This window comes from Pseudorasbora parva, chromosome 2, assembly GCF_024679245.1.
Source record: "Pseudorasbora parva isolate DD20220531a chromosome 2, ASM2467924v1, whole genome shotgun sequence".
In the NCBI taxonomy this organism is placed as follows: domain Eukaryota; kingdom Metazoa; phylum Chordata; class Actinopteri; order Cypriniformes; family Gobionidae; genus Pseudorasbora; species Pseudorasbora parva.
Window position 1 is genome coordinate 53,241,657 of NC_090173.1, and position 20,665 is coordinate 53,262,321.

Below are 20,665 nucleotides of genomic sequence, written 5' to 3' on the forward strand. Positions count from 1 at the left end.
TACCTATGATGTGCTCCCATCACCAAAAAACCTCTGCCAATGGTATGGCGAGGACCCAACCTGTCCCCTTTGCCCAACTCCAGCAACTCTCAAACACATCCTGAGCGGTTGTAAGACCAGCCTCACACAAGGTTGTTACACCTGGAGACACAACCAGGTCCTGAAAAGTCTGGCAGCAGCTCTTGAGAGCAAGAGAAATACCAACAACTCCTTGCCCCTGAGAGCAGCCAATTCCATCACGGCCCAAACCTTCATCCGAGAGGGACAGAAAAAGCCCAACCATCCCCCTACCAAACCAGAAGCTGGAGAGCTAGCCATGGCCCGGGATTGGAAGATGCTAGTTGATATTGGCCAGCAACTAATCTTCCCACCTGAGATAGCAGTCACCACCCTTAGGCCAGACTTGGTACTCTGGTCCCCTTCATTGAAGTCAGTGTACATCATTGAGCTCACGGTCCCATGGGAGAACTTAGTAGAAGAGGCCTATGAGCGCAAGAAACTGCGATATATAGAACTGGCAGCAGACGTCCAACAACGAGGATGGAAAGCAAAAGTCTATCCGGTTGAAGTGGGATGCAGAGGTTTCATGGCTTCTTCCACCATTAGAATGCTGAAAGACCTTGGCATCCATGGACAGACTCTGCGGCAGACAATTAGATCAGTCTCTGAAGTGGTCGAAAGAAGCAGCCAGTGGATATGGATTAAGCGGAAAGACCCTTGCTGGGCTCAAAGAGCAACAACATGACCCACTCACTGATCCCCCCACCCTACACCCCACATGAGAACCCAGGTCACAACCCCAGGTCAGCTCTGGGTTTTTTTTTTTTTTTTTTTTTTTCTTCTTTTTTTTCTTTTGGGCAAGGGACACAAGCTCAGGTTTGATCACCCTGTAGCTGGCCACCTTTGATGAGGGTGCATAGTGTTGAATGGCTGAAACACCCCCTGATTCAAGGGTACACTACTGATGATGTGTCCCCCCCGAAAGGAAGAAAGGAAAAAAGAAGGAAGAGAAAAGAGGAGGAGAAGAATTTAAAAAACCTTTTCCCACTTTTGAGATACAACTCTCATGCCACTCTCAACATCGAGGCAAACCTCATGTGCATACTATCCATTGGCACAATGGACAGTTAAACATCACGTCCCGTGTTTTATGATTCTGTCTAAGTCCAAACTCCAAATTGGTAAGTATATAAGAGCAATATCCACCAATTGAGACCATGGTGCTATACAGTTGAAGATACATAAAGCATAAGGCAACTATTGTAAACATTTCCTATATACCTTACTTAGCTAAATGGATGACGACTGACAGTCATTATACTAATCTGGTGAACATGGTGATTTTGATAAATGAGCCATGACACAAAATTAACTGTAGATAAATTGTAACTGAAAAATTAATAAAAAACTGCACAATTTATAAAAACCAGCAACTGTTACAGAGATGAATACAAATATATATTGTTATAATACCCTTCTATTTTGAAGCACTCCATCAGAAGAAGACACCACCACTTTCTAATGAAAGCCATGTCCATCTGAAAGATGTGTGACATTGACAGATACTATATTAGCATATACATGGCAAAAAAAAAACAAAAAACAGTAAAAACAAAAAAACAAAAAAACACTGAGACTTTATCCTGCAGTCATTTCCACAGTGATGGCGTGGCAATCCCTAAAAGCAAAAAAAAAAAAGGTAACATACATGTCAAAAGCCATTGCCATCTCAGTTACATTATGAAATTTACATGGAATATAATAATATTTGTTTGGAGAGGCTAAATATGCATTTATTAATCACTGCAATATTATGCCCAGTCTTTTGAGTATAGCTCCAAGGATATAAAAAACATTTGTGCAAGATTCATACAGAAATTAAAATAAAAAAAATAAAGGATTAATTTTAATCGTTTTAATCCTTCACAGCAAAAATATATCAGTACAGGCTATAAAAACGTAGCCAAAGTATAAATGGCTGAACTTGTCAAACATTATGCATCATTTAGACAGACTAATAGTGCAACCAGGCAGTCAGCGCAGTTATAATATTTTATTCTTAACTATGGTAAAACAATGAGTGTTCAGCAAGTTTGCCCTCTAATACAGTAGCTACAGGTAATCGTACACACCCTTAACAACATGCTTTTGTCATCTTTTTAAGTTTAATTAATGTGCTGGCAGCTGGCTAGATGTATTATAGTCATTAAAAATCAAAAAGGATTTAATAAATCTCAGCCACGCCACGATCAAGAACATCAAAATAGTTAATAAAACTAGCACACAAATTCCTAATTCGTCTGAATTAATTATTAATTCATAGTTAGCAGCTCTCACTTTGGCTCTTTTGTTTCGTTTAAACGTTATAATATAAAACTTGATTGAATATCGGTACTCACAGTCTGATCAGTGTCCATCGTCCATCTTAAATTAGTGTTTTGGTGATTCGGTGGTGGGTGGTGCTGTCACAAAAAACTAGGGTCCTAGAACTGCGGTCTTAGAACTGGGGTCCTGAAACTGCAGCCTCCGGTTGTGCAGGAATACCCTTCTCGTTTTATGTGACTTTTTAGTAGCTTGTTTTGTGATGTTCAGAGTTGATCTGTGTATCTGAGATGCTGTTTGTCACCATTGTTGAGATTCATACACTGATTATTGATGTCTGTGAGTGTCTAATGCAACAAAGTAGTTTGTAATCTTTTTTGTGCAGAATTTCATCCTATTATCTACACAGAGCTGTTGTAATTAATAATGTAAAATCAACACATGCCCCATATAGTTAGACATTTTTCTCAGAATGATATTAGTTGATCCAGTCACTAAATGATGATTATGTTAATAATGTTAATCAAAACATCATCAACACCTGAACAGATGTTCTCTGTTTTTTTTTTTTTTTTTTTTTTTTTTGCCAAAATGTGTGTTCCAAACACACAGTTAAAGCAGTCAGAAAAAATAACTAATGGTAAAAAGCCAAGGGCCAAGAGCCCTACTAAAGCAAACACTGATCTCCATAATGGTGACTTAAAATGGTGACTCTGTCCTTCAGTGATTCTGCTTGTTATCATCAGGTGTCTTCACTAATGGCCAATCATCACTTAATTAATCTCTTAATTATCTCATTATCTTTAACACTTCTCCAGAGTTACTTAACACTTAACACTCTTGAGTGTGGAGCCAAATAAACTCTGAGGAGAGCTGTGTAGGTCCGGTACTACGGTGCTTTCGAGTGTGCCTTTCCAGCTCTAGTAGCTGCTTTTCTTTGGTATGTCTTCAACATCTGGGGGTGAAAGGGAAATACTGAGGCTTGCAAGAAAACGGGATAGGTGTGATACCTCCTTGGAGAAGGAAGGAAGCTGAGGCATTAAGATGGCAAAGACTGTGTTGGAGTATAAGATTGTTTACAAATTAAAAGACCAAATAGGTGAAGGGTTTAGGGGTATGAATCCACTTAAGATAGCTGAGTCTTTAAAGAGTATTAGTGAACGTTTTAGAGAGCAGGTTGTCCTAAATGGTGCATTGTTGGTGTTTTGCACTGGTGGTGAGCAGCTTGCAAAAGCTAAAAAAATAAATAAAATCTGTGGAAAAAAAGTTGACGTTACAGTTGCAGAACAGCATGGGGAGGTGGTGAAGGGAGTCATTTATGGAGTTTGAAGCTAGGAACACACCAAGACGACGCCGATCAACTAGTGGCGACGAAAGCAAACTGCTGAGTCGGCTCACGTTGGCTCACGTCGGCAGCGTCTTGGGTCCAAAGCGGTCCAAAGTTGCCCTGACATATGGCGCTCGCTTTGTGTCATTTCTTTCCTAACCACGCTTAAAGGCGTGTTAACGTGCGTGTGACATGCGTGTGGAGAACGTCTGCCCGTCTGAACGTCTGCCCGTCTACACGTCTGCCCCTCCAATGCCCGATAATTAAGCTATTATTAAAAAAGATTAAGCAATTTAGATGAAGTAGTAATTATTAAATTACATTAAGTAAAAGCACATTCATAGCTATAACATTATAGTAATGAATTGTTCCAATTCTTTCAAAAACACAAATATATATAGTTAATAATACCCACACAACTCCTGTCAGACTAGTGCAAGTGTTTTCTACTGGTGTGCTGTTTGGAACTATATTTTCATTGACTATTGTGAGAAATCATGCCTGTCCTTAACAGTTTATCTGCAGGCATTCTGGTTTTCTAATGATTTATTTTTTATAAGCTAAAAATGCACATAGTAAACAAATATTTACAGATTTGTTTTACTTGGTATTTTCCCTTAACTTTTGTCTCAATTGGCAGTTAAGTTTCATTATATATATATATATATATATATATATATATATATATATATATATATATATATATATATATATATATATATATATATATATATATATATATATATATATATATATATATATATATATATATATATATATATATAAATGTATTATACAATTCTGTCATTATTGGAATTCTTGTAAGAACAGATTGACATTAATAGAAGTCAAATAAACCGCAGCTTTTTGACTGTCTCAGTTTGGGTAAATCCACTTGTGGTTCATTTATTCCCCCCCCCCCCCCCCCCCCCTATATAAAAGTATAGAATATAATAGTTTAGGCCTATTTATAATAGTGTTACAACCATAACGCACCCCATCTGCGAAACTGGGATTTAAACAGCGGCTCATGTTTTCTGCTGGTTAGATCAGCATTAAAGAACGATCTCAACTATTAAATAACAGATATAAGATTACAATAATATCAGATGTCTTATTTTTAAATAAACACAAAAAGTTGAAAAAATAACTTAAATTTACTATGGTCTATGGTTAAAAAAAAATGTTCAGTAATATCTTCCAGATTTTTAAACTTTGGATTTAAACAATATTTTCTCTATATAATATTAATATGGCAACTAGTAAACACACTAAGTTTAATCATCCTAGTATGTATGGAAAGGGTTAAACCATGCGTGTTACATCTAACCCCACATAAGGTTGTGCCCAGCACCCCCCATTGTATAAAACTCTGACTACAGCTATGGAATAACAGTCATGTTTACAATACTTCAATAATGATTAACCAATATCAGGGGTGGGACCCATTTTCAGCCCGGGAGCCCAAGAACACAAATGTAAAAGAAGCAAACAATACACACTATAAATAAGATTTTATAAACAAAACAAAAACACAACAACAACATTGGGTGGGCCAGGCTGGTAATGATCAGCCAGGCTTTTTTAAGGCTACCCCAAAAACTGGTGAGTGAATAATTGCAGAGGTCATGAATTTACAAAAATGTTCATATTCATGCCCAATGGGCAACTTCAATGTAATCACGTTGACACATTTACTAAATACATTAGCACATACTTGCCCTGAATGTCCTTTTTGTTTTTCTCAGTCACTTTGGTACATTTCTTGAATCATCCTTAAGATTTGCAAACCAGTAAAGGCATTTCTTAAAATAATTTATTCAAGCAGCAGCAATAAATGGATTACCCTCAAAATCCTTCTCAAAGTGAGGGCAGTGATTGTGTGTGTGTGTGTGTGTGTGTGTGTGTGTGTGTGTGTGTGTGTGTGTGTGTGTGTGTGTGTGTGTGTGTGTGTGTGTGTGTGTGTGTGTGTGTGTGTGTGTGTGTGTGTTACATTGTCTTTATAAAGTATATTTACTGTATCATCTAAAATACAAATGGACTACTGCAATACAGTAAGTATACAGTACAGTACAGAAAGCTGTCTGATTATACCCGTTTTGTCTACAAACGTTTTAATTATTAAAGACACTGTTGTTCTCCCAACATTTGGCTATATAACTTTTGACACACCTCAGTTGTTTAAGGTCATGGTTGAGAACATAATCTGGAATAGTGTCCCTTATTTCAACATGTCCACAATCTCCACCTCTTCTACTGTTCTGCCTACCCTTCTACCACACATCCTTACTCTTCTTCTTCCCAGCTGTTGGCCTGTTTGTTTCATTTGTTGTTCTTCCATTATTTTCATGTGTAACACACTCTGTCTATTTATGCTTGCCAAATGAAGCTTCATGAGATGCACTCTGATCTACTTCAAAGAACTGGCTGATCATTGGTTGATTTAATGCTTTGCATTGCCCTTCATTAGAGAAATTCAAAATGTATGGCCGAGAAAAGCTTGCTATCATCAAAACATTAAAATATAGCATGTCATGGGAACCAACAACTTCACATCTTCACATACAATTAGGCTATATTAAAAAGGTTTATAATGATTCACTTCTGGGTAATAGAATATATATAAATTATATTACCCAGAACTGAATCATTCTTTTCATTATATATATATATATATATATATATATATATATATATATATATATATATATATATATATATATATATATATATATATATATATATATACAGGGAGTGCAGAATTATTAGGCAAATGAGTATTTTGACCACATCATCCTCGTTATGCATGTTGTCTTACTCCAAGCTGTATAGGCTGGAAAGCCTACTACTAATTAAGCATATTAGGTGATGTGCATCTCTGTAATGAGAAGGGGTGTGGTCTAATGACATCAACACCCTATATCAGGTGTGCATAATTATTAGGCAACTTCCTTTCCTTTGGCAAAATGGGTCAAAAGAAGGACTTGACAGGCTCAGAAAAGTCAAAAATAGTGAGATATATTGCAGAGGGATGCAGCAGTCTTAAAATAGCCAAGCTTCTGAAGCGTGATCATCGAACAATCAAGCGTTTCATTCAAAATAGTCAACAGGGTCGCAAGAAGCGTGTGGAAAAACCAAGGCGCAAAATAACTGCCCGTGAACTGAGAAAAGTCAAGCGTGCAGCTGCCAAGATGCCACTTGCCACCAGTTTGGCCATATTTCAGAGCTGCAACATCACTGGAGTGCCCAAAAGCACAAGGTGTGCAATACTCAGAGACATGGCCAAGGTAAGAAAGGCAGAAAGTCGACCACCACTGAACAAGACACACAAGCTGAAACGTCAAGACTGGGCCAAGAAATATCTCAAGACTGATTTTTCTAAGGTTTTATGGACTGATGAAATGAGAGTGAGTCTTGATGGGCCAGATGGATGGGCCCGTGGCTGGATTGGTAAAGGGCAGAGAGCTCCAGTCCGACTCAGACGCCAGCAAGGTGGAGGTGGAGTACTGGTTTGGGCTGGTATCATCAAAGATGAGCTTGTGGGGCCTTTTCGGGTTGAGGATGGAGTCAAGCTCAACTCCCAGTCCTACTGCCAGTTTCTGGAAGACACCTTCTTCAAGCAGTGGTACAGGAAGAAGTCTGCATCCTTCAAGAAAAACATGATTTTCATGCAGGACAATGCTCCATCACACGCGTCCAAGTACTCCACAGCGTGGCTGGCAAGAAAGGGTATAAAAGAAGAAAATCTAATGATATGGCCTCCTTGTTCACCTGATCTGAACCCCATTGAGAACCTGTGGTCCATCATCAAATGTGCGATTTACAAGGAGGGAAAACAGTCCACCTCTCTGAACAGTGTCTGGGAGGCTGTGGTTGCTGCTGCACGCAATGTTGATGGTGAACAGATCAAAACACTGACAGAATCCATGGATGGCAGGCTTTTGAGTGTCCTTGTAAAGAGAGGTGGCTATATTGGTCACTGATTTGTTTTTGTTTGGTTTTTGAGTGTCAGAAATGTATATTTGTGAATGTTGAGGTGTTATATTGGTTTCACTGGTAAAAATAAATAATTGAAATGGGTATAAATTTGTTTTTTGTTAAGTTGCCTAATAATTATGCACAGTAATAGTCACCTGCACACACAGATATCCCCCTAAAATAGCTAAAACTAAAACTTCCAAAAATATTCAGCTTTGATATTAATGAGTTTTTTGTGTTCATTGAGAACATGGTTGTTGTTCAATAATAAAATTAATCCTCAAATATACAACTTGCCTAATAATTCTGCACTCCCTGTGTATATATATATATATATAATGAAAATTAACTGCCAATTGAGACAAAAATTTGAGGAAAAATACCAAGTAAAACACAAATTTGTAAATATTTATATATTTTTTTATGTTTCCGTAATAAGCAGTTTTAGCTTAGAAAAAAGAAATCATTAGAAAACCAGAAGAATGCCTGCAGATAAACTGTTAAGGACAGGCATGATTTCTCACAATAGTCAATGAAAATATAGTTCCAAACAGCACACCAGTAGAAAACACTTGCACTAGTCTGACAGGAGTTGTGTGGGTATTATTACATATATATTTGTTTTTGAAAGAATAGGTTGAACATTTTCCAGTAATCTTAATAGTACAGTTCATTGCTGCCATCTATTGGAGGTTTTCATTTCGGCAACCCGGTTCAAATGAGCTTTCAAGAAGTGCACGATTTTTGAAAAGAAATTCAGAATATACTCAAGTAATGCATCTACTCTACTATGATTCTTTTTATTTATTATTGTATATAGGCTATGCTAAACCCATGTTAGTTTTTACTGTTGTGATGTTAGTTTTTATATTTATTATTATTATAATTTTTTTTTATTAAATCACAAACCAAATAGTATTTTCTTGATATTCTTCAAGGAAAGATATGCTTATGCACTATATGTTAAATAGCAATTAATGTGCTTATCGGGCATTAGACGTGCAGACGTTCAGACGTACAGACGTTCTCCACACGTTCAGACGTCCAGACGTTCTCCACACGTTCAGACGTTTTTTTTTTTTTTTTTTTTTTTTTTTATTAATGCAAAAGAGAGATGACATGTCTATAATATACAAGTTTGTAACAATGCACAATAATACAAAGGATGCATCAACAATATGTCCAATGTCATCAGAAAATAAAGGCAAGAAAGAATAAAGTAAAGAGAAGAAAGATAATAGAACAAGAACATTAGAAAATGAGGGTAAGATATTTATACATCAGTTAGGGTATGCAGATTAAAGTCATTACATATAGAGGTCGTTTTACTTGCTTTCTTATTTAAAGAGGATGATATAGTGCTAAGATATATGTTAAATTCTTTCAAAAAGACACAAAAAATTGGCTTGTTGTTAGTGAATTTACATTTGTGGATATAGAATTTACAAAGAATAAACATTAAATTTATAACAAAGACAGCGTTGTTTTTACTAGGGTCGCAGCCATAATGACCAAAAATAATGTCTTTAAAAGTTATGGATATGCCTTGCTGGATATTATCATTAATAAAGGCCTCAATATTTTTCCAAAGTTGTTTGACATAGTAGCATGACCAAAATAAATGATAAACAGTTTCTATATGGACTTGACAAAATGAACATCTTATATCAATATCTGTTTTAAATTTCCTCATGAAATGTTTAACAGGGTAAAATTTATTTATTATTTTGAAAGACACTTCTTTTACTTTATTGGTCAGAAAGTATTTTTGTTGCAAGGACCAAATCTTTTTCCAATTTAAATTTATAAATAAATTATTCCAATAAGAGATTGAGGGAGATACAGAGATGATATTTTCAAGAAAAAGGGATCTAACCTTATAATTTCTATCCCTCTTTCTAGAAAAACATATTGTACCTATAGGGGTTTCTGTTGGTTGAGGAATAGTAATATTAAGAGTAGAATGACTGCTGTTTTTTAAGAGCATGCTAATTCCTGATGGTATTGCTCCCATAACTATAGCAAATTCTTTGGGGGTAACTGGCAAATTATATTCACAAAGAAATTCAGTATAGGTCATTAATAAGCCTTAATTATTAAATAATTGATTTACTAAAAACAGACCATTTTTGAACCACTGGTCCAAAAAAAGCATTCTATTTTTATATAAAATATTTTGATTGTTCCAAATAAAACATTTATGGGGGGTAAAATTGTGTTTATATATTAAAGCCCATGCCAAAAGTACCTGCTGGTGGAAATTTGAGAGTTTGATAGGAATTTTTGAAATACTGTAATTGCACATCAACAGAAAATGAATACCTCCAATATATGAAAAAGCTTGTTGTGGAAAAATATACCAAATGGAATGTTGATTTTTCAAATACCGATGAAGCCAATTTATTTTAAAGGTATAATTTAAGGAACTGAAATCTATAAGATTTAAGCCACCTTTATTATAGGTGTTCAGTATCACAGATCTTTTCAAATAATGTGTTTTGTTTTTCCAAACAAAATCTGTTAGGACTCTATCGATCATATTACCAGTAGGTTTATCAACATAGAGAGACTGGGCAGCATAAGATAGACGAGATAGCCCCTCGGCTTTAGTAAGCAAAACTCTTCCTTTAAGAGAGAGAGCTCTTTGAAGCCAACAATTAAATTTTTTCTTTGTTTTTGCAATAATTGAATTAAAATTAGTAGCACATCTGTTTTTATCTTTAGTTATTTCTATACCAAGGTATTTAATCGTGCTTTTAACAGCTATCCCACAGATTGATGAAGCACTACAACTTTTAATGGGAAGTAGTTCACATTTATTAATATTTAGACTTAGCCCAGAGGCTTTAGAAAATGTTTGAAGGGTGTTTAGGGCTATTAAAATTTGAGATGAATCTTCTAAAAATAATGCTGTGTCATCAGCTAATTGACTAATAATTAATTCTGTATTTCCAATTGTGATGCCTTTTAAATTACTCATTCTAATATGCATATTTAAAAATTGTACTGCAATTAAAAACAAATAAGGAGACACTGGGCATCCCTGTCTAACTCCACGATCTAAAGAAAACCTGGGAGAGGTACCGTTGCTTAATTTAATTGAACTATTCCCATTTACATATAACACTTCAACCATTTTACAAAATGAATCACCAAAGCCAATTTTTTTAAGTGCTTGAAATAAAAAATTATGTTCTAAAGTATCAAATGCTTTATAATAATCCAAAAAAAAGATGAAGCTATTATTATTAATCATATCAGAGTAATCTAAAATGTCTAATATTAATCTTATATTATTAGATATGTGTCTATTTTGCATAAAGCCAGATTGAGTTTCATCAATAATATAATGTAATACTCCTTTTAATCTTTTGGCCAATACTAAGGCAATAATTTTGTAATCATTGTTTAATAACGTTATTGGACGCCAATTATCTATTAAAGACAGGTTTTTATTTGGTTTTGGGATTAAGGTGATCAACCCTTGACATAAAGTCGGTGGAAGGAAAGATTTATTTATGCTTTCCTTGTAAACATTCAACAAAAAAGGGGTTATACTTTTACTAAATGCATGATAAAATTCGGATGTTAAACCATCTGTACCAGGGGATTTGTTTGTTTTTAAAGACTTAATTGCATCATCGATTTCTCTTAAAGTAATAGGGGTTTCACAAAAAGCTTGATCAGATTCACTTAATTGATTTATAGAAGAAAATGATTCAAAAAAGTCATGAGCATGTTGTTTGTTAAATTTAGAAGTATATAAATCGTTGTAGAATTTGGCACAAAAATTGGCAATGACTTTCTGGTCTTCACAAAGAGTTCCATCAATCATAAGCTTTTCAATCTGGTTATATCTAATTTGTTGTCTTTCCAATCTAAAAAAGTAGGAGGAGTTTTGCTCACCTTTCTCCATCCATTTTTTCCGTGATCTAACAAATGCTCCCTCAGCTTTTTGTTTATAAAACTCATCTAATGCATTTTGATGATTAGAAAGTTCAACCTTTTCAGCATCCGATAAAACTGTTTTAGATAGAAGATTTGAGATTTTGCATATTATAATATTCTCATCCTTTTTTTTCTTTTTAACCAATTGGCTACTAAAAGCACGTAGATATTTACCAATTTCGTATTTTGCTAATTCCCAATTACAGCAAAAACTGTTTTCCTTATTTGCTTTTTCCCAGTAATATACAATTATAAAATGTACTTTTTCCTTTACTTCCTTATAATTAAGCAAGGAGATATTCATTTTCCAATATGAGGTAGTTCTATGTAAATTAGTAGTATCTGAAAAAGGAATGCATATTGAGATGCATTTGTGATCGGAGAGAGGCGATGGAATAATATTAGAGGATACATTATTTAAATCTCTAGAGATAAGCCACATATCAATACGAGACTGGTGTGAAAGAGAATTATTACTCCAAGTAAATATTTTTTGAGAAGGATGAGTATCTCGCCAGCAATCAACTAAAGAAAAACGTTGCATAAACATCTTTAAGTACAAATTTGAATTATCAGGAGACTTTGGGGGCCATCTGTCTAAGATGTTATCTAACGTCACATTAAAATCTCCTCCAAAAACTAAAAAGGAATTGGGGTATTTAGTTAACAATTTCAACACAAGTTCTTCCACTTGATCAAAAAGTTTTTCGTTTTTTTGTTGTTGATTAAACCCATAAATATTAACAATAACATATCTAACATTTGAAATTTCCATTACAAGACAGATATAATGTCCACTTGGGTCATAATCAGAGCAAAGAATCTTCCCATTAAAACGGTTTCTAAGAATACAAACGCCAGCTGAATTACTTGTTCCATGAGCCATCCATAAATCTGATCCCCACTGAGATCTCCAAAAATTATAATCCTCTTTGGTTGAGTGACATTCTTGCAGCAAGCAAAAATCTGAATTAAATTGTTTAAGATATAGAAAAACCGCTTTCCTTTTAGTCAGGTTTCTTAACCCTCTAGTGTTAAAAGAAATTAAAGATAGAGACATAAAACGAGAAAAGAAGTCTATTATAAAGGTAGATTAAACAAGTCTCAGAAAATGTGTAATAACAAATATACACAGAACGATGAGAACAGCAAACTCTGTGCCAATGCAAATAATGTTGTTCAATCTCAAGGGCAGGCTATAAAAAAATAAAAATAAAAAGAGTAATTGTAGTAATCCCACATTTAGTAGGCCTAGTATATGCATAATAATCGAGGTAGTCTTCAAAGTCTTCCTTGGTTTTATCTGTGAGCAACGAGTTGTTTTTTCCTCTTCTTTTTTCTCCCTTCTTCTTCAGAAGAGATTTTTTTAGATTAGATTGAACTCAAAAGATAAAAGAACTAAATAAATAAAGTCCGTTGAAGAGAAGATAATAAGAAAATAAAATAAATTCTCAGTTAAACAAACTGTTAGCTCACGCTCTCAGTAGGCTATATCACGAAAGGAGATTCGAATATCCAAATCAGGTAACGTTACATAAAGTTTCACGCTGGAGGGTATATTTCGACTCCTTCAACAAAGGCCCTACCACCAATAAAGTAAGCGCGTTTATTGTCTTGTCTTGCTTTTTCCACTGCTGGCCATAGTTTGTTTCTCCTCTCTTTATCTGCTGGGGACAAATCCTCGGATATTTTCAGTTTATTTTCCCTGAGAAAAGCCGACTCCTTTGCTGCACGCCACACGGCGTCGCGGTAGAAACGGGAGGTAAACTGGAAAATAATCCCTCTGTTTTTGTTCGGTTGTTTGCGACCAAGTCGGTGTACAGAGTCAATGGCGCTTGAAAGTTTGTCCTTGTCTTCTGGTAGGAGTTGCTGACACACCTGGATGACCGATTCCCGAACATTTTCTCTGTCCTTATCTGGGATGCCATAAATGCGTAAGTTCCAACGTCGCGAATAGCTCTCCAGATGTGCCAGTCTTCTCTCATGTTCAGTGGTAGCCTGCTCCACTTTACCCACCTTGGACTCTACCGCTCCGTACTTGATTTTCAGACTGTTAACTTCCTCACTCATGAATTCGATAGCTTCCTTGACACTTGTGATTTGTTTGGTATTTTCATGTATTACCTCCTTCATGCTGGTAATCGCGCGTGTATTCTCTCCTATCATGTTTTCCAGAGAATCAGACCGAGTATTTATTAATTGCGAGAGTCCACCGAGTTGCGAGAGAACATCAGCAATGTCATAACTTACGGTCTTCCGTTGTTTGGTAGCAGGAGATTTGCATGGAGTGTCTGGCAGAGCAGGAAATTCCTCCTCGCATAACATGAAATCATCAAAATCAGGATTTATCTTGCTGTAGTCATGAAGATTGTCTTTTACAAGACTTCCGGAAGCTTGGTCTTTGCCAGTTTTAATGGCAGTGTTGACGTTTACCTGAGGAGCGCTCTTGCTTTTCCTTTTTTCGGATTTGCCCATTGTGTCACTCTCTTATAAAACAGTATTTGTTAACTAACTGATATTATGAATTGAAAGAGAGTGGCAGAATCTTTTTTTAATTGCACTATAAACCAATAATACTATTTGAGTTCGCGGAGCTCATCAATTCACATGTTGCTAGAGCGCCATCTTGAACCGCCCCCCCACGTTCAGACGTAATCCACACGTTAACTTCTAACGTGACGCCACCGTGACGTCTGCATAGATCAACAGCTACACGTTACTGACGTGTCTACGTCAGGTAATATTTGCGTGTACGTCTCCATATAAAACAAATGGAGACGTACACGCACGTATACACGTGTGTTATCTGTCGTGCTTTTCAGTCTCGTCGCCGAATGGAACATTCCGAGCGCCATAATCAATCATCAATGAAAGACCAATTACCAAAATGTCTGACGACCCTAATGACCTCGAAGCCTTGACCCCTAACCATCTGTTGCTGATGAGGAAACAAGTAAGCTTACCCCCAGGTGTGTTCAAGAAAGATGACATCTATGCAAGGCGTAGATGGAAACAAATCCAATACCTGGCAGATCTTTTCTGGCATCGGTGGACGCTGGAATACTTACCTCTCCTGCAGGAACGTCAGAGATGGTCCAGGTTGAAGAGAAATTTTGAGATTGGAGACATTGTCCTGATTGTGGATTCCAATGCACCTCGGAATTACTGGATGATAGGCTGCATCATCAACACAATGCCTGACTCTAAAGGATGTGTTCGCAGTGTGTGTGTTCAGACGAAGAGCAGCACGTTGAATCGACCCATCTCCAAAATATGTCTTCTACAGGAAGCAATCTGACTTTAGTTGGAATGGAAGTTCAAGTTGTGACTCCAAAGATTCTTACTTTGAAGGTTTATGGCTCTAGTTAATTTTGAGTGGTAATTGATATAGTTTGCCTGCCTATACAATTAGGGGCCGGGCATATAAGAGCCATTGTTTGAATAATTAAATTTAATATTAAAGTTAGAAATGCATGAATACGATTAAGGTTTAGATTTTAAAGTGTTTGGATTTATATGTATATTTGTTATACTCCCCTATGTTTATTCTGTAATGGTTTGCTCCGTTTTATTATTGGACTGCTTCAGCGCCTTTGGTTTAGCCCTTTGTAAGAACGAAAGAAAGACGGAGCTACACAGTTTTTTGACCGGAGTTTTATTTCTGTTTATTGTACAAGAACATTCAGTAAACATTGATATTTGAACGAAGACCCGAGTCAATTCTTTGCCCGAGGAAAACACAGATTATTGCTACTACAGTATTTATTGTGCGATGTATATGCCGAAATGTTTTATGTGAATATGATATCATGTTATGTGCACGTACTCCAAACAACTAAACCTATGGTGTGAAAATGCAAATCATATGCATGTGCCTTATAAACCACACAATAAATACAATTTGTGCGTGTTATATGCATGTATCCACATTCTACACCACTAAACCCAAGCGTGTTATATGCAAGCGTCCCACTAGTGATGCGTATCATATGGACATAAAAAATATTTTTGCCATTTAAACGATTTACAGTTTTTGTTATATATGCATTTCATGAGAACGAGTTGGTAAAAATAGGGCTACAAGCAGGAAGAAGATACAAAAAATTGCAAAGCAGAGTATGAATAGCTGATCAATTTTAAGCTTCTATGATGAACATGTTTTCATTCATCAATGACAGAAAAATATTAAATTTGTTTTAAGATTAAAAATGTACTTCTCCCTGAGAACTATGTTTTGAACAATGTGTTTTCTATTTTTTGCTGTATTGTTTACTGACTGCCTGATAGTGTTTATCATTTTGATCACTTTGTTTATGATTTGAGAGCAGCGTTTGATTTTGAACACAGGTAAAAACTGTTTTGAGGCGAAGGTTTCATTTTGCACGAGGAGTCAGAGGTTTTGTGAATAGTGCTTGAAGAGGAGGTTTTGTGTTTACAGTATTTCACAATTGCTAAAACACATTTCTTGAAACCTTCACCCACATTCTTAAAACTTTCAACACAAAACCCAGTCTTTAAACTACATTCACAAAACCCCTGACTCTCCTGGCGAAATCAAACACTTGCCTCAAAACCATTTGATCTGAGCTCGAAATCAAACAATGCTTTCAAAACATAAACACAGCCGCTCAATATATAAAAATATCAGCATTCATTAGACACTACATAAAAAAATGGAGAACACAGCGTCCAGAGCTTGTAGTTACAGATAATAATTTTTTTTTTATTGCATATAGAAAGTAACTTTGCCATAAATAAAAGTAAATAATTCACAACTCAGTACAGCAAACATATTGCATACTGTATTGAATTTCTGTATTTTCAGCACAAACATGAAGTAAGCCCAAAGAACAAAGACAATTCTAAATGAAAAGCGTATTACACAAAATATTGTGCAATTGCAAAATCAAAGTCAATCAGAGCCTCTCGCTGTTGGGAGAACAAAGGAGTCCTTCCACCCTCATTTGGTAGTCTTGCAATTCTACAAAAGAGAAAATGCTTTTACAAATGTATACAGAAACAAGAGTAATGGACGTCTCATTCATATGTAAAATGTATTGTAAATCTTCTTTTTTCTCTCTTTTTTCCCCACTCCTCTTTTTATTAACAAACTGATGTACTATATCTAATGTATACAGAAACAATAGTAATGGACGTCTCATTCATATGTAAAATGTATTGTAAATCTTCTTTTTTCTCTCTTTTTTCCCCACTCCTCTTTTTATTAACAAACTGATGTACTATATCTAATTTATACAGTAAACTTTCAGTCGCACAAATCAGAAAAACAATAAATGTACCTGTTCTCTTCTCTGAATGTCCTGATGGTGGCCACAGAGAATCTGGACAAATTGGGTTGTTCTCTTTGTCCTGCTTTCCTCATTGTTACTCCATTACCAAGAGCATGGTCTATCACAGTTGCCGGAATTTGATCTGAAATTACTATTCTTGGTCTTCCTCTCCGTTGTCCTTGTACTCTTCCTCCTCTTCCACAAACTCTTCCTCCTCTGCCTCTCACGTTGTTTCCATCCATTGTGGTATCAACACTCAACGTATCTGGGCCACCTGGACTCTGAAATGGCTTATATTCTAGAGAACTGATTTGATAACATCATTAGAAAGAAGTGTGAACAATTTTGACTTGTTGTGTTTAAACGATGACAGCTCTGTTGTAGTTGTGTTTAACGTTTGCTACATGTATGTGCCATTTTGCAACACCTGTGCAAAGTGCAAAATGTGTTTGAGTAAGTAAGAATGTGAGTTAGTTTTGCAAAAAAGAGTGGATGAGACTGTCCCCCAGGTCTGATGTCAAATGCCAAAGCCTATAATGGACACTAAATCCACACTATCTCTAATACACATCAGAGCAATATTTGAAGCGTATACCATCATTCATCATGTTTTGAAACTCCTAACTTGACCACTTAGACCGAATACAGGATTCTAAATACTTCATGTAAGTACATACACCAGGCTCAGGTGTTGGTATTGGGACAGGCAATATTTTAGCACATCCCGTTCTGATGATATCTGGTTAAACTTGAGTAAGTCACCTGAACTGAGGTTGTTCATTTGCACAGCGTCTGCATAAAACAGGATGTAGATTACAGCGTAGATTGTGTAGAGTTATTGGCCATAACCTCTTTTAGCTTGGGGTGTAGGAGAATTTATTTTGTTGTCTGTTTGAGAACACAAAAAGGGTAATGAGTGGGAAAGTGGGTATAATTCTTAGTTTTAAATTAAGATGATGACACTGACTGCTAGTCACAATGGTGGAAATGTAATAAGAATGCAGTGCAAAAATAATGACACCATTTACAAACCGATTGCAAATGTTTCGATTGTTATAAATTATACTGTAGAAATCATGAAAATACCATTAAATATAAAGTGTCTGCATAATTTGTGTTGTTGTATTAATTTGTACGGCTTGTTTTGTGTTTTTAAGAGGGCTTGGCTAATCCGGCCAATGGGAGACAATTATCGTTCACTCTCCATTTTCCATTTATACACACATTTGTCACTAAAACTGAACCTAAACTATAAAACTAACCTGAGATCAGTTTACTCTAACTTAGGGCTTGGCGATATGGCCCAAAAAAATTATCACGATATAATTTTCCATATCAGTCGATATTGATAAATATCACGATAAATGTAAAATCTTTATTTCTTCACAGTTTAAAGGCATATTTTTGCTCCTGAGTGAAAGATGTAGAAAACAGACAGTTAGCTGTGGTTTTAAACTATCCTGTATTGTCAAAACATGACAAACACTTCCCAAACAGGTCAACAATTTATTAAAACTAAGGTAGATTTGTTTATTAAAATTTTAATTGTGATCAGCATTTTTTTACTCTACACTGTATATCAATAATATCATTACTTATTGTGTAAGTAAAACATTAAAAACGCAAACGGGCAAAAAAAAGGTCCACTGTGCATCTCTCTCTCTCTCTCTCTCTCTCTCTCTCTCTCTCTCTCTCTCTCTCTCTCTCTCTCTCTCTCTCTCTCTCTCACCGACACACACTCGCGCGCGCACACACACACACACCTCACCGACAGTGGGCTGGTCTTGTGCGAACTAACTTGTCAGTGATATCTTTGTCCGCCGAGCTGGTCGTGGGCTCTGAGTTTTCTTCACTATCACTCATTTTTCTCGCTCCACTTGACTCCGATCCTCCAAGCCTGTCAGCCACTGACTGTAAACCACAGCGCGTGCAGCACCCAGAAGCCCGGTCTGCAATACGCATGCGCAGCATTACGCATAGCGCGTAAGCATTATATCGAGAATTTATCGAACTGTTGTTATCGTTTGTTATTGTTATGTGTATATCGTGATAATTATCGTTATCGTTTTATCGCCCAGCCCTACTCTAACTCTATATTAGCTACTGGTTCATGAGTTCACCAGGTCAAACGTAGACCATATGTTTCAAAACAGTATGAGGTTATGAAGCATTGTTTTGCTGCAATCAAATGGTAATTTGATATGAGCTCTGAACCATTGATTCAAACAAACCATTGGTAAACGTTTCAAAGCTTCATAAAGCAGTGCTTCAAACGTGTCCATCAGCACACAGAGCTGTAGACTCACCTGTGTTAGAGTCCCGACGTGTCTTGCTCACACTCCCTTACATTCCAATCTGTGCTCTGCTTTCCTATAAATTAAAACATTAAAATGTTGCTCAGTTAAAACAGTGAAATTATTTCATAAAAATTAGCAAATAATGTGCTAGAAATGATTAGGTGATGCATTCATATTTATAAACATGCAAAAATTGACAAAGCTTGAAAGTATGATCCATGTGTTTAAAAAATGCATTAGTGGCTCAACATGATGATCTTCTACATATGAGACCAGAGTTTACATCTCACTAATGAGTTTATGTTTAGTTGTCATTAAATCAAATGAAGTACATCAAATACCTCCACTTTACGTGAAAGCCAAGGTGGTGTTAGTGGCTAAACACATGGCCTCTGCAGATACCTCAGTTGGTATAGTCTACAATGTGCCGCAAGCACTAGCAGACACTGGGAAAAGTCATAAAGCGGCACAAGTGGCTAAACATGTTAGTTGGAAACAAGGTTTGTGCTGAAGACATGAGTTCAAATCCTGTTCTTGTTGATTTTTTTCATTCATTCAAACAAAGCTTTCAATAAATTCCCTTCCACACTGCCTTTTCAACAAAACAGACTCAGCGGCTCAGTAGATAAATTACGGGCTTTAATAAAGGTGACCGGAGTTCAAATCCCACTGTTGCTTATGTTAAATTGTTGCCATAATATCAAACAAAGTGGCCCAAACACTAGCTCTCAATGTGAAAGCCACAGTGGCGCAAGTGGCTACACTGTGCTGGAGACATGGGTTCAAACCACACCTCAAACTGTGTTTTATTGTAAAATCACTGATGTGAAAAGTGAAATATAAGTTCCTTCACATGTCTTGGCAAGAGATCTGTGGCTCACAGGTAAGAGCGCTGCCTCATGGGTTCTGAGGTTGCTGGTTCGATCCCAGCCAGATCTCTGCGATACGGGTGCATGGTGTATGTGTGAAGGGGCGGGTATGATTCGGGTCCCTCGCTGAACACCGCGACAATGTCCAGCAGTGGTTATACTTCTTGACACAATGAAAATAATAATAATTCTTTATAAAATTTTGGCCCGTCGTCCCTTCCCAACCCGTTTAGGTTCCCATCATTTGCTTTTCAAATGAGTAACCCTCCAAAAAGAAAAGGATGGTAACCTACATGTTCAGCGCCACACATTCACACATTATATACATTACCTGTCCATCAGCAGAAGTCCATCATTAGAGTGAATGTCTGTCCACAGCTCTGCTTCTGATGACTGTACGCTCCAAACACATCCCGTATTCTGTAGGGGAAGAACAAAAACAACCTGTAATACATATAGTATATCTAAAACATCACAATTTAAAAGTTCATCTAAATCACTGGTGAATATAAAGTACTGATTTTGCAAATGAGCAGCCTGTAAACAAAGTCTGTGATTAACCTTAATGGGATATATGGTTAGCATTCATATTTGGTTGCCAAATAACATGTCACTTTTACTTTAACAGTATAT

The 20,665-nt window shown here is 36.2% G+C and overlaps 1 long non-coding RNA gene across 2 annotated transcripts; it reads right to left on the bottom strand.

The window, feature by feature from the left end:
• Positions 1 to 15,407: 15,407 nt before the first annotated feature.
• On the bottom strand, positions 15,408 to 20,452 carry LOC137046967 (uncharacterized). 2 transcript variants are annotated; one of them, XR_010899128.1, is made up of 4 exons: positions 20,364 to 20,452; positions 19,173 to 19,236; positions 16,876 to 17,754; positions 15,408 to 16,556 (listed from the first exon to the last, which is right to left on the bottom strand). It is a non-coding gene; the product is annotated as an uncharacterized lncRNA (long non-coding RNA). The 2 variants fall into 2 exon arrangements; XR_010899130.1 differs by lacking the exon at positions 20,364 to 20,452 and adding an exon at positions 19,505 to 19,754.
• Positions 20,453 to 20,665: the final 213 nt, after the last annotated feature.